General features: G+C 43.7%; 2 non-coding genes across 2 annotated transcripts; one reads left to right on the forward strand and one right to left on the reverse strand.

The window, feature by feature from the left end:
- The first annotated feature begins 3,043 nt into the window (after positions 1-3,043).
- trnat-agu (transfer RNA threonine (anticodon AGU)) lies at positions 3,044-3,117 on the forward strand. The gene has a single exon. It is a non-coding gene; the product is annotated as a tRNA-Thr (tRNA).
- A 4,226-nt stretch (positions 3,118-7,343) lies between these two features.
- trnas-uga (transfer RNA serine (anticodon UGA)) lies at positions 7,344-7,425 on the reverse strand. The gene has a single exon. It is a non-coding gene; the product is annotated as a tRNA-Ser (tRNA).
- Between the last annotated feature and the right edge of the window lie 6,079 nt (positions 7,426-13,504).

The following is a 13,504-nucleotide window of genomic DNA, read 5'->3' on the forward strand; positions in this document are numbered from 1 at the left end:
TTGAAGTCTATCACTATTCTTATCACTGTTTACGACCATTCCAAGGTTTGTTTCACCTGCAAATTTTAAATTGTGCTCTGTGCACTCAAGTCCAAGTCATTAATATATATCAAGAAAAGCAGTGGTCCCAGCACTGATCCCTGGGGAACTCCACTGTACAACTCTCTCCAGTTCGAAAAACAACCGTTCACCAGTAATCTCTGTTTCCTGCCCTTAGTCAATTCTGCATTCATGTTGTTACTGCCCCCTTTATTCCATGGGCCGCAATCTTGATGATAATCCTACCATGCGGCACTTTATCAAACGCCTTTTGAAAGTCCACATACACCAAATCAACTGAATTGCCCTCATCTATCCTCTCTGTTACCTCATCAAAAAACTCTTACAGGTTAGTTAACCACGATTTGACTTTAACAAATCCGTGCTGGCTTTCCCTAATCATTCCACCCTCGTCCAGGTGACTGTTAATTCTATCCCGGGTTATCGTTTGTAAACGTTTCCCCACCACTGAGGTTAAACTGACTGGCCTATAGTTGCTGGGTTTAATCGTACACCCTTTTTTGGGCAAGGGTGTAACCTTTGCAATTCTCCAGTCCTCTGGCACCACCTACATATCTAAGGATGTTTGTTGATTATGGCCAGTACCTCCGCAATTTCCACCTTTACTTCCCTCAGCAACCTAGCATGCATCCCATCCGGACCTGGTGGTTTATCCACTTTAAGTACAGCCAGCCGTTCAAGTGCCTCTGCTTTTTAAATTTTTAGACCATCCAGTATCTTAACTATACCTTCTTTTGCTGAGACTCTGGCAGCATCTTCTTGGCAAAGACAGATGCAAAGTACTCATTTGGTACCGATGCCATCCCCTCTGTCTCCATCAGTAGATCTCCTTTATCGGGCCTAATCGGCCTCTCCCCTCCCCTTACAACCCGTTGAATGTTTACATGCCTGTCGAAAACTTTTGGATTCCCTTTTATGCTGGCCGTCAGTCTATAGTCATATTTCTCTGTGCCTCTCATTTCCTTTTTCACTTCCCCTCTGAACTCCCTAATTTCGGCCTGGTGAATGAGCGCATAAAAAAGTTAGCATTTCTTTCAGCTGGAAACAGAAAGTTACTGGTTGATTAATGGCGATTTGAACAAGTATTCGTCTTTTTTACAGTGTTTAATCAGTTTTGACAAGTTAATACAGTGAACTAATACAGTAAAGTATTTTGTAAAAGTTGAATTCCTGATCGGGAACCGCCTCAGACAGCGCATTACTGCCCATCCCTGGGATACAAGATAATACCGAAGCTTTCACCACACATCGCAGGTCCCGCTGCAAAGACACAGCTTGCCAATTGTTCAGCAATTTGGAGCCTGGATAGGGAGTTAAACGCTGAACCATCATCTCACTACCCACTTTAGTCTGATACTCTACCGACTGAGCTAGCCAGGCTCGATACTACATAAGCTCCCATCGTACGTATTCATGGGAGGTCTCTGAATTATCCCTGCAGCCGTCGAGCAAGGGTGAGGTCCGTTTGATAAAATTCTCAGTAACGTGTTGAGGAGAATCCTTGTTCCTGTTGAACATGATGTAAGAAACATGGGCAGTGAACTCGTGAGTTTATATTTCTTCTTGTTTGTGCCAAATGTCTTGTCATTCGTTAGCAGCAATTAGAATCACACTTTACCCAGCGGCTCAAAAGCTGAACTTGTCCCACACGGGAGCTGGAAAAGGCCTCTCGACCTTTCAGCGTACTAATATCTGTAAGCTGAATAATTTCTCCCGTTACACAGTGACACCAGGCACAATATTTCCCTTCCAAATTTTCCCCACACGACACTTCCAACCGATGAATATCGGCTTAACGAAAAGAAGAATTGTTTGTTTGGTTCTTTAGATTTAAATATCTCGTAACGGCCCCTTTGCCATGTGAGATGCCGCTAAAAGCCCCCTCTCCCCCTATGAACAAATAAACTGGCACCTCCTATTGCAAGACGGTGGACCAGAGGAACCCAAGAGCTCCCATGGGAACACTAAGAAGTAGATGCGTTATGGAACATACCAGTTGTACCTTGAACTCCAGTCAAAATGTTCGGAGTAAAAGGTTTGATTGTTTTAGAAGACGCTCGAACTCACAACCTGGTCATTTCTGGAGCCCATACTGCTATAAATAAGTAACGCACGCTTAACAATTGTGCAAAACGAGAGCAGCGCAAAACCGACAGCATCAGCGCTCCTGCCAAACAGCTTCATTTTCGGTCTCTCAATTATCACTTCGTGATCTTTCTCAAACAGAAGCCTCCAATCCAGATGCTCTTCGTTAAATAACAATTCCCGAATCAAGAGAGTTTTGATCAATCATGACGAAAGCATGCACAATTTCCTCACCTGTTCCTTTTAATCCCTGGGATGGTGAACATCAGGTCCTGGAGATTTGTCTATCTTTAGCCTAATTATTTTCTCCATTGCCGTTATTTTACTTATACGAATCCCCGTGATTTATTAACAGTTTTCCTCGTGTCTCTGGGATGTTATCCTCATCCATTTCTGTGACAACTGATGCAAAGTAAAAATTGAGCAACTGCCATTTCCTGATTTTCAATTACAATATCACCTCCATCTGTTTTTAAGCGGCCCAAGTTACTCTAAGCCTCCTTTCTTTCTCTTAATATACTTGTAAAAACGTTGAGAGTTGTCCTCATTTTCCCTCACAAGTTTTTCTCCTTTTCCCTTTTTGGATTTTTTAGTTTCAGCACCACAATGAACAACACTTCGCTGCAAAGTTCGGCTCAATAGTTCTCCAATGTCAGAGCGAGAATTGTCTGAAGCCCTAATTTATGTAATGTAACAAATACAATCACACATAATCATCCATGTATCAACGCACTGATGGATGCACAAAGATAAACACAGCGAGAAATCCAGTCAGTGTCGGAATGCACAGGGAAACGGACAAGCGAAATGGACCGAGATGAAACGGCCTGAACCCCCAATAGTGAAGTGTCGCTGATAGATATTAGTGCGAGGAGGTGGGGCTACTGCATCATCACTTGGCGCTGTGGCTTAGCTGGTTAAAGCATCTGTCTAGTAAACAGGAGATCCTGGGTTCAACTCCCAGCAGTGCCTTGTACAGCTTATTATTTTACCTAATTTGTGGAATTCAGCGACAAAATAACACTGTGGTGTTTGTCTTTTTTCAGGTTTCAGGAGGAAACGGATAGCAAGATGATTGTTCAAAAACGCCCTTTCATTGTCCAGACAGACCTCTCATAGAATGTGCCTGGTACACGTTAATTTAAGGACACGTTCTTGTTTCTGGGCTCGTTGGGGTGGGGGCATAATTCACGATTTGAGGTTCAAAGTCGGAACTCGTCCAAATTTGGACCTCGACTTGTGATCTTGACCTGCGGTACAAACGTTTGCAAATAGGAAAAATAAGTCCTCAAATCGCTCCACCTGAATCTCCAGGCCCAGATTAAATATATGCCAGGATGTTAACAGAAGCAAGGAAGGAAAAAGCGGAGGCTCTGACCATCATTTTCCAATCCACCCTGGCAAAAGGTGTCGTGCTGGAGGATTTGAGGATTGCTAACGTTGTAACATTGTTTAAAACGGGAGAAAGGGATAGATCGAGTAAATACAGGCCAGTCAGCCTAAACTCGATGGTGGGTAAATTATTGAGCACAATTCTGCCGGAAAGTATGAATCGTCATTTAGAAAGGCACGGATTAATCAACGACAGTCAGCGTGGATTTGTTCAGGGATGGTCGTTTGAATTGAATTATTTGAGGAAGTATCAAGGAGGATCGATGAGGGTAGCGCGATTGATGTAGTCAACATGGATTTTAGCGAGGCTTTTGGCAAAGTCCGACATGGCAGATTGGTCAAAAATGTAAAAGCCCATTGGATCCAAGGGACATTGGCAAGTTTTGTGCTTTTGTGACTGGAAGGCTGTTTCGAGTGGGGTTCCATGCTGCTTCGTACTCGGTCCCTGCATTTCGTGGTACAGATCATTGATTTGGACTTAAATGTAGGGGGCATGATTAAGAAATTTGCAGATGATACAAAAATTGGTCCTGTGGTTGATAGTGAGGAGGAAAGCTGTAGACTGCAGGAAGATATCCATAGAACGGACAGGTGGATAGAAAAGTGGCAAATGCAATTCAATCTGAAGAAGTGTGAGGTAATGCATTTAGTCGGGGGGGGGGGGCAAAAAGGCAAGTGAGTACACAACAAATATTGTAATTAATTTGCCATTTACACGCCCATTCTGCAATTTTACTAATGTCTTCCTTTATTATTCGCATTTTCCTTTGTATTAACTACAGCTCGCAATTAGGTGTCCTCCCTAAATTTTGAAATTGTACTTCCGATTCCCGTGTCCAAATCATGAATGTAAATTTTGAACAACAGTGGTCCCAGCACCGATAAATTGTGAACAGCAGTGGTCCCAGCACCGATAAATTGTGCACAGTGGTCCCAGCACCGATAAATTGTGAACAGCAGTGGTCCCAGCACCGATAAATTGTGCACAGTGGTCCCAGCACCGATAAATTGTGAACAGTGGTCCCAGCACCGATAAATTGTGAACAGCAGTGGTCCCAGCACCGATAAATTGTGAACAACTGTGGTCCCAGGAATTGTGATCTTGAACTGCAGTTGAAACTTTTGCATAAAAGGAAATAACGTCCCCAAATCGTCCCACATGAATCTCAAACGCTTTGGGAAGAAGTTCAATGGAAACAATCAGGACTTTAAAGGCACCTCAACGATCTGAACTTTCGTTGAATGAATTTTGTTAGCCATTACATTCGACCATGAAATCGCCCTTGACGTTCATCTCACTGAAGCAGAGTGTGACCGCTTTGTATCTGTGAGCATGTCGGTCGCGTGTTTAGCTTTGATATTGATCGCTTCCAATTTGTAAAATTTCATCAATCGTCAGGGAAAAGAAACCGAGAATCGAATTGTCCCTGTAAGTGATGAAGTGAAGGGATTGGTGATCCAAGCAGATCTGGAAAATGCGTGTTGCAATCGGTCAGGAGTTCCAAATCCGCCCTCCAGCCACTCGGCAATCATATTAACTGAGCTTTACTCTGGCCCAGTGTCACCGCACTGAAATCGAGTATTTGTGCGGCGTGTTTTTCTTCATAGTTGCTGGTTTAAAAGTGAAGACCGACTTGTTGGATTTTCACTCCTGCAAGTTTCAACCATTCATTTTTCACTGACTGTAGACAGTTGTTATATTGGTCGCTGCAATCTCAAAGTTTAGCCCAATGAATTATTGGTTTAGCAGGTGATCTCTTCACCTGTTCTCGGTGGTGTTATCCGTTAGCGTGAAAGTTTGATTGTTCGAGCCCTTATTTTATTTTTCCTCAGGATTCATCGCCTCAAAGTTCCAGGGTTTCAACGCATGTTTTGGAATCAAGAAAATGTACCGGAATCATTGCCAGCTGAGCAGGGCTGATATTCCACCATTTACCCTGCGGTCGGGAATCAGGCACATGAATCATATAAAGGAATGGAACATTGGCTTCACGGTAATTACAATTCTCCTTGACAGACAAGCCCCCGAAAGGCCCGAAGGGAGGCCGCATTCGCAGCAGGAGAGCTGGTTCTCTGTGACATGGAGATTTCTGTCGTGAGTGAGACCAGACTGTTCCTATGTTCAGAGAATACATTTCACACCCTTTATTTTGGAAAAGCAAAACGGTGGGGATTTTTGTCATAGCCCGATGCCTTTCGTGTTGTATCAGATGTTCCTCGTTGCGTTACTTTCATCTTGATCGGAGAACCAGTTCGGGCGCTCCTGTGATAAACAGCGACAATTGCCAGTTAATGTTAAATTTAACAACGACTCCACTGCGTTTTTAATCCCACTCTTAAGATGCAGTCTTTAAAATGAAAAAAAATCATCACATTCAAAGCATAAAAATCTTATTAAAGTTTTGACCGTCTCTCGGGAACCACGTCAACATCGCCTTCAGTCTGAAATAGAAAGTTATCGTTTGATTCATGGTGATTAAAACAGGGACTCAACTACGAACAGGATTTAATTAGCTTCATGTAATTAATTTAATAAGTTCATAACTCTTTTTAAAGTTAATTCCCTGACTGGGAATCGAACCTCGCGGCGGTGAGAGTACCGAATTCTCACCACCAGGCCATTGGGGAGCTCCCAAGATTGCGCACGAGACAAAGTGGAACTGATGACATTAGTTTTTCTTTCGCTCTTTCATGATTCATTCAGCTCTGTGTTTATTCTCAGGCCTCTTATCTCTCCTTCTTTTCAGCTTCTGACTGCGGATATTCCTGTGGCTAAATATGAATAATATAGAACATCTCACAGCCCCGGTATATTTGCTGTTTCTCTGTGCAGTTCTGTGCAAAATCAAACTGTACGCAAATACCGACAGTGCCTCTCTCTCACTCCCCACAGAAGCAGCAGGAGATGCCACTTTAAACTGTCAGTTGCTTCAAATGATTCACGATGGACCTGCGTGACCTTGCAGCTTTCCCAGGAGCTGCATTCGGTGCGTGAATTTTGGAAACGGAAACATGTCCATCAGCAGCTTGTGGTCGTATTTTACCTCACTTTCCATTTCATGTACATGCCTACTTGCACTTGGTGATGTCATTGCCTGAAAATCACCTCTGTCGCGATATTATTTCGAACAGAAAATGCCATTTTGTGCGAGCAGTTTGTCTGGCCCGAAAATGACCTGAATTTCAAAGGGCCAAGTAGGAAAGGCCGCGTTGCTCTGCTTGTTCGCAGCAAAGAATTTTCAGCGTTTCCTTGGGGTTTAGTGTTTAGGATTCGGCGCTTTCATCACCACGGCAAAGGTTCGATTGTCGGTCTCAACATCCGCATATTATACACTCTACCATAAGTGTACTGTACTCAAATTGCTGATTTTTTCATTGTGAGGGGAAGAAACATAAATGTGTGGACATTAATTACGAATTCATCAGCTGCGTTGCACCTTTTCTTTTCCTACCGTCTCAGTCTTTCCATCTTTACCCTTCTCTGCTGGTGTTGCAGGTTCCATCATTCTTCGCTGTTCACGATGCCTGAGAAGTCCATCAGGAGAAAACAGGCAAAGTCAAGAGACAGAGACAGGGAGAGATTAAAACACAGAAATAAATTGTATAAATGTCAAGTTCTGCGAACGAGCAGAACTAAGAATGGAGCTTGGGAGAGATTCCTTCACGTGTCTTGCAATTTTGCAAGAGATCATTGGGCTCCGAGTTCAAAGCGTCGTTGGCGATGGAGCACCTCTCTGAGGGAGCGAACAAGGTCCGTTCGTTCAAGTTCATATTAATTTGAACACTGAGCAAACTTTAAAAAGTAGCGCTGCGAACAGGATTCGAACCTGTGCAGGGAAACCCCATTGGATTTCAAGTCCAACGCCTTAACCACTCGGCCATCGCAGCTGCAAACATCGATGATGCACAGCTATAAATCAGAATGCGTAGGGTTATCACACGAGATCTGTGACACTTTGTTCTCTCAGACAGGTTTCCAACTGGAAACTTACAGCTTGTTAATGTGCTGATTTTGCTGTTTCGGTGACAGAATTCTCATTTATCACGTGAGAAACCGGGGTTCGATTTCCGGTTCGTTTAGGATTATTTTCATTCTCCATTCATAAGATCGCGTGAATTGTGCGACATTCACCCTCAGCTTCAATCTGCGCACCATTTGAGACATTTTCCATTCTCCACGTGTGTTGCGTCGAAGCTGGGTAGGAAAATCACATTGCAAGTCTAACGCCTTAATCATTGGGTCATCGCTGCTGCAAGCGACAAATCCGACACCGCTGCAGAAGAGAATGAAGAAGGTTATGACAGGAGAACTCTGAGACTGTATGTTCTTTTAGACAGGTTTCGAACTGAGCGCATACCGCCGGCTGCTGTGCGGACTTTGTGATTTCAGTGATCAAATTCTTGCTTTCTGCGCGGGAGGCCCGAGTTCGACCACCGCTCAATCGAGGAGCATTTTTCATTCTCCATTCATGAGGTCACGTGAATTCGGATACATTCACATTAAGCTTCAATTTGAACACCATCTTGTGACATTTTCCTTTCTCCATGTGTGTTGTCGTCGACAGAACCTCTGCATTCTGTCCTCCATGCACTGAAATTCATAAAATCCTGCCGACTACACATATGACAAGACGTGAGAAGCCAATTAGTGATTTTGAACTAAAAATGGTAACACCGCAGGGCTCGTCCGGGATCTCTCACATAACAATCAGCAAATCCCCAAAGCGAGAATCATACCCCAAGACCAACGAGCCACTGATAACAGAGGTGTGAAACCAATGCAGAATTCGGTGCCACCCACAGCCGATCGGCCACCATTCTCCACATCCTATCACTTTTTCTATTCCGATGTACGGCAATGTGAAGACGTACATTAACTATTTCATATCAACAATATTAGCCTCTCTTTACCACATTCGTTTCGAATGTGCGAGTTGTAATATCAAGTGAGACTTTGCAGAATTAATTGCTCTAAAGCTACATTGTTGTCTGTCTCGGCATCCGCAGGTTATCCACTCCACCACAAGTATAACAGTGACTACACTTCAAAAATACTTCATTGGCTGTAAACCGCTTTGGGACGTCTTGATGTCGTGAAAAGCGCTTTATAAATACAAGACTTTGTTTTTATACTGGGCTAAAAGTACTGATAATTTCACTATGAGGACGAGGAGACATCAATATGTGGACATTGGCTACGAATTCATCATCTGGGTTGGTCCTTTACTTTTCCTACCGTCCCAGTCTTTCGATCTTTACCGTTCTCTGCTGGTGTCGCAGGTTCGATGAGCTTTGGCCGTTCAACGAAGCCTGAGAAGTCCATCAGGGGAAAACAGAGAGGGACAGAGACAGGGAGAGATAGAGAGATAAAAGTATAGAAAATAAGCCTGAATATCAAGTTAAAAGAATTTTAAATGAAGCTTGAGAGAGATGGAATCATGCACTCATAGAATCGTTACTGCACAGAAGGAGGCCATTCGGCCCATTGAGCCTGCCCCGGATCTCTTTAAGAGCAATCCAGTTCGTCCCATTTCCCCGTTCTTTCCCTGTAGACCGCAAATATATTTCCTTCAAATACTTGTCCAAGTCCATTTAGAAATTAACTATTAAATCTGCTTCCACCACCCTTTCAGGAGATGCATTCCCGATTATAACGACTCGCTGATTTAAAACGTTTTTCCTCATATCTCCTTTGATTCTTTTGTCAACCACCGTAAATCTGTGTCCTCTGATTCTCGACTCTTCCGCCAACGGGAGCAGTTTCTGTTTATTTACTTTATCTAAACCCGTCATGATTTTGAACACTTCTATCAAATTTCCTCTCAACCTTCCTGCCCCAAGGAGAACAACCCCAGCTTCTCCAGTCTATCCACGTAACTGAAGTCCCTCATCCCTGGAATCATTCCAGTAAATCTTTTCTGCGCCACCCCACAGGCCTTCACATCCTTCCTAAAGTGCGGTGCCCAGAATTGGACACAATACTCCAGTTGTGGATTATTGTGAAGTTTCCTTCACGCACCTTGAAATTTTGCAAGAGACCACTGGGATCCCAATTAAAAGTTCTGCCGCGGTGGAGGATCTCTCTGAGAGAAGGAAATGCGGTCCGTTATCTCCAGTTCCTATTTATTTGAGCATTGAACAAAACTGTAAACAATAGCGCCGCGAGCAGGATTCCAATGTTTTACCAAAAGACCCTGTCGAGTTTCAGATGTGACGGCTTAACCATTCGGCCATCACAAGCAGCGAGTGCTCGTAATGCAGGGCTGTAAATCAGAATGCGCAAGCAGCTCAGAGGAGATTTGTGAAATGATATGTTGTTTCAAACAGGTTTCCAATTGGACACAGCAAACGTTGCTGTTTCACTGGTAGAATTTGCACTTACCACGCGAGGGAACAGGGTTCGATTTCCCGACCAATTAAGGCTCATTTTTATTCTGCACCTCTGAGATCGCCTGAATTGGGATAAATTCACCTTCAGTTTCAATCTGCACACAGGCGTGAGGCATTTCACTCTCTCCGTGTGTGTTGCGTCGATAAACCGGCTGCATTCTGGCCTCTGGACCTCAAACATGTTCGAGAATTAAATCAATCCTGCTTTCTGCAACGCTGAAAAGATGTGAGAAAGAAATGAGTGAATCCTCACTGGAAATAGTGAAACAGGAGGGTTCTGGGATTTGAACTGGGGAACTCTCACATATCAAACAGTGAAACGTCCAAAATGAAAACCATAATCCGAGAACAAGGAGCCGTCATTAACACAACCGGACAACCAGTCGAAAATTTCCCTGTTACCCACAACCGATCGCCCATTCATTCAGACCGCTTCTGTCCATCGAATCATAGAATGGTGACAGCACAGAAGGAGGCGATTGGGCTCAACGAGCCCGTGCCTGCTTTTTGTAAGAGCCATCCAATTCGTCCCATTCCCCGGCCCTTTCCCGGTGCTCTGTATTTTTCCCCTTCAAATTCCTTTTTTAAGTCACGATTGAATCTGCTTCCACCACCCTTTCAAGCAGCGCATTCCAGATCAGAACTACTCGCTGCGTCATTAAGTTTTTCCTCATATCGCCTTTGGTTCTTTTGCAATCACCTCAAATCTGTGACCTCTGGTTTCCGACCATTTCGACAATTAAAACAGCTTCTCTTTATTAACTTTAAACCTTTCATGACTTTGAACACTTCTATCAAATCTCCTCTGAACCTTCTCTGCTCTCAGGGGAACAACCCATCACCAGGCAAATACGGTCAATTAGCTTCAATTAATTTATATTATCATTAAACAGACCTTGAAAGACATGCCTTGTTTTGTGGAAGTGTGAGCTGGTGGTTTAAATCGCTGGTTTCAATGTCTGGGGCGTTTCTCGATTCGAATTTTACCACTGACATAATTTCTGCCAATGTTTATTTTGACCTGTTCACAGAAAACCCGATTGCAGTGCGATGGAGCAGAGGATGTGAAAGAAGCTGAAAGTGAAAGTGCAGATACTAGTTTCATCACGGGGACAGGACACGTTTCCACAGGTAAGGAAATCTCACCTTAAGATTCTTTCCAGCAGAGTGGGACAGGTGATCAGAGTGACCGGGCTCTAACGGCGCAATCGGTCCTTATATGAGTTCCGGGCTCGATAAATGCCGGGGTTGTTAATTCGAGTCTCACCGAGATCAAACAATCCTTTCGTTTGTGAACATTTCGACCGGTGTTGAAGGTAGAATTGATGTTTTCGAAAATGCACCTCCTTATCTGAATTGCCATGTGGTTCCTCTGGACTACGCTGTTGAAATATCAGAAGAGATGTTGAGTATTACTTGTTTACAGGAGGGAGGCTGCGGTTTTGTAGACACAAACTATGATTTTGATCCATCTACACACTGTGGGATTCAACTGGAGCTTTAAACCAGCCCCTCCGACCGCTCAGCCAGGATACTTTCCATCCTACACTTCAGGAGCTAGTTTTACAGGAATAGAATTACTGCAAGCAAGAATTCTACCCCTGAAGCACCAATGCCCGCACGGCAGCAGGATGCATGTGTCCAGTTAGAAACCTGTCTGAAGGAACATGCAGACTGACAGAGCCGGAAGTCCAGCAGATTGATTTTCGGTCTGAGCAGGTGTTGAGTCTCCTTCTTGAGAGAGTTTCGCCAATCCAGCTCAGAATGGTTTAAGTATCATGAATTCGGCTGGGACTGGAGCCACTTGTGTAAGATGAAGTGTAGGGGGCAGTTTCACATCCTTGAAGGACATTAATGATCCTGTTGCGGTTTTGCTGCAAAATTTCACTTCCCAGCTCCCGAACTAAAATCCAACGCCGTTGCAACTCGAATCCACAACCTTTGAATGGCTTATCAAACAAAACAAGTAGAAGTCCAACACACGAGCCATTGCGTCACAGGGTCAGTTGCCAAAAAAAAAACCCGAATAAAAAGAAAGACGTGTTTCTCCGGTCCAGGGGCAAAGTGAGAATGGATATTATTCAAAAAAACTGTCCCCTCAAATCTGTCTTTATATTTTTTTTGTAAAGCTTCGATTTTAAAAGTTATAAAAAGCCGAAATAAATTATAAGAATCGAATCCGTGATTAAGGCGTTACAACACACTCTAATCAACAGTTAACCGGCCGTACTGACGGTCCATTAGACATTTTAATTAATGTCTGTACTGTACGCTAGTTGGTAGCTCTTTCTGTACTTGGAGCCCGAAATCTCTCTGCTGCTCCACAGTTCCTAGTTTCTCACCATTCAGAAAACATTCTGATTTATCTTTCTTAGATTTAAAGTGGATGATCTCGCTCACCCCCCATTGAACTATATTTGCCGCAGTTTTGCCCACTCACTGAATCCATCAATTCCCACTTTTCAACTTCCTGCTTCCATCTTCATGACTTATTGCGTCACCAGAAGGCTGCGTGTTCAAATCACGGGGTAACCGTTACTTTTCGAGCTGATCAGATTCTGGATCGTTCCGGGATGAATATTGTATCTGCTTTTTCTCAATAAACAGAACCTTGCTCTGAAGTCTGCTTCCCTGGTTCTCAAATTTCAGGAAGGCGTCTCATTCCGCCCTCGACTTTTGACTTTGACCTGTGGTTGAAACTTTTGCAAAGATGGAAAAGAAGTCCCCAAATCGCTCCATGTGAATCTTAAACGCTTTGGGAAGAAATTCAGTGCAAACAGTTAGGAATTTAAAGGCACCTCAATGACCTGCACTTTCTTGGAATGAGTTTTGTTCGCCATCGCTCCCGGCTTTCATCTCACTGAAGTGAAGAGTGTGACCGCGTTGCATCTGTCAGAGTGGAAGTGACGTGTTTGGGATCGGTATGGGTCGTTTACAACTTTTGAAATCTCACCAAGCAGCAGAGAAAAAGAATCTTGGAATCAAATTGTCCCTGTCAGTGATGAATTGAAGTGAATATCGCTCCAAGCAGATCTGGACAACTCGCAGTGCAGCCGCACAGGAGTTCCAAATCCACCTTCTCGCCACTCGGCAATCGCATGAACTGAACTTTACTCTGACCCAGTGTCACCGCGCTGAAATCGAGTATGTCTCGGCCACACTTTTTCTGAACATCATGGTTACTGGTTTAAGAGTGAAAAGTGCCGTCCGCTTCACTGTAAGTGCAAGAGACAACTTTGTGAACACCGAGTCGTGTCACAGACCTGCTCGTCGGACCTGCTCATTTCATCTCATCTCATTTTCTGCAAACCTGAATATTACTGGAATAGAGAATGGCGAATCACAGCTCGAGAAATCAATCCTCTCGACCACGAGGGGACGGAGTCTTCCAACATACAGGTGTTTAATGGCAAGGTGAGTTTAATGTTCAGGAATAATAGAGCACAGATTTTCGGTCGTGCAAACTTCACACACTTTATTTTGGAAAAGTAAACTGATAGCAGAGAGAATTTATTTTGATCGCTGCAATCTGAATTTTTAGTTCGTTGAATCAGTAGTTCAGCAGCAAACGTGTGCT

Source organism: Heptranchias perlo, chromosome 20, assembly GCF_035084215.1.
Source record: "Heptranchias perlo isolate sHepPer1 chromosome 20, sHepPer1.hap1, whole genome shotgun sequence".
Classification (NCBI taxonomy): Eukaryota; Metazoa; Chordata; class Chondrichthyes; order Hexanchiformes; family Hexanchidae; genus Heptranchias; species Heptranchias perlo.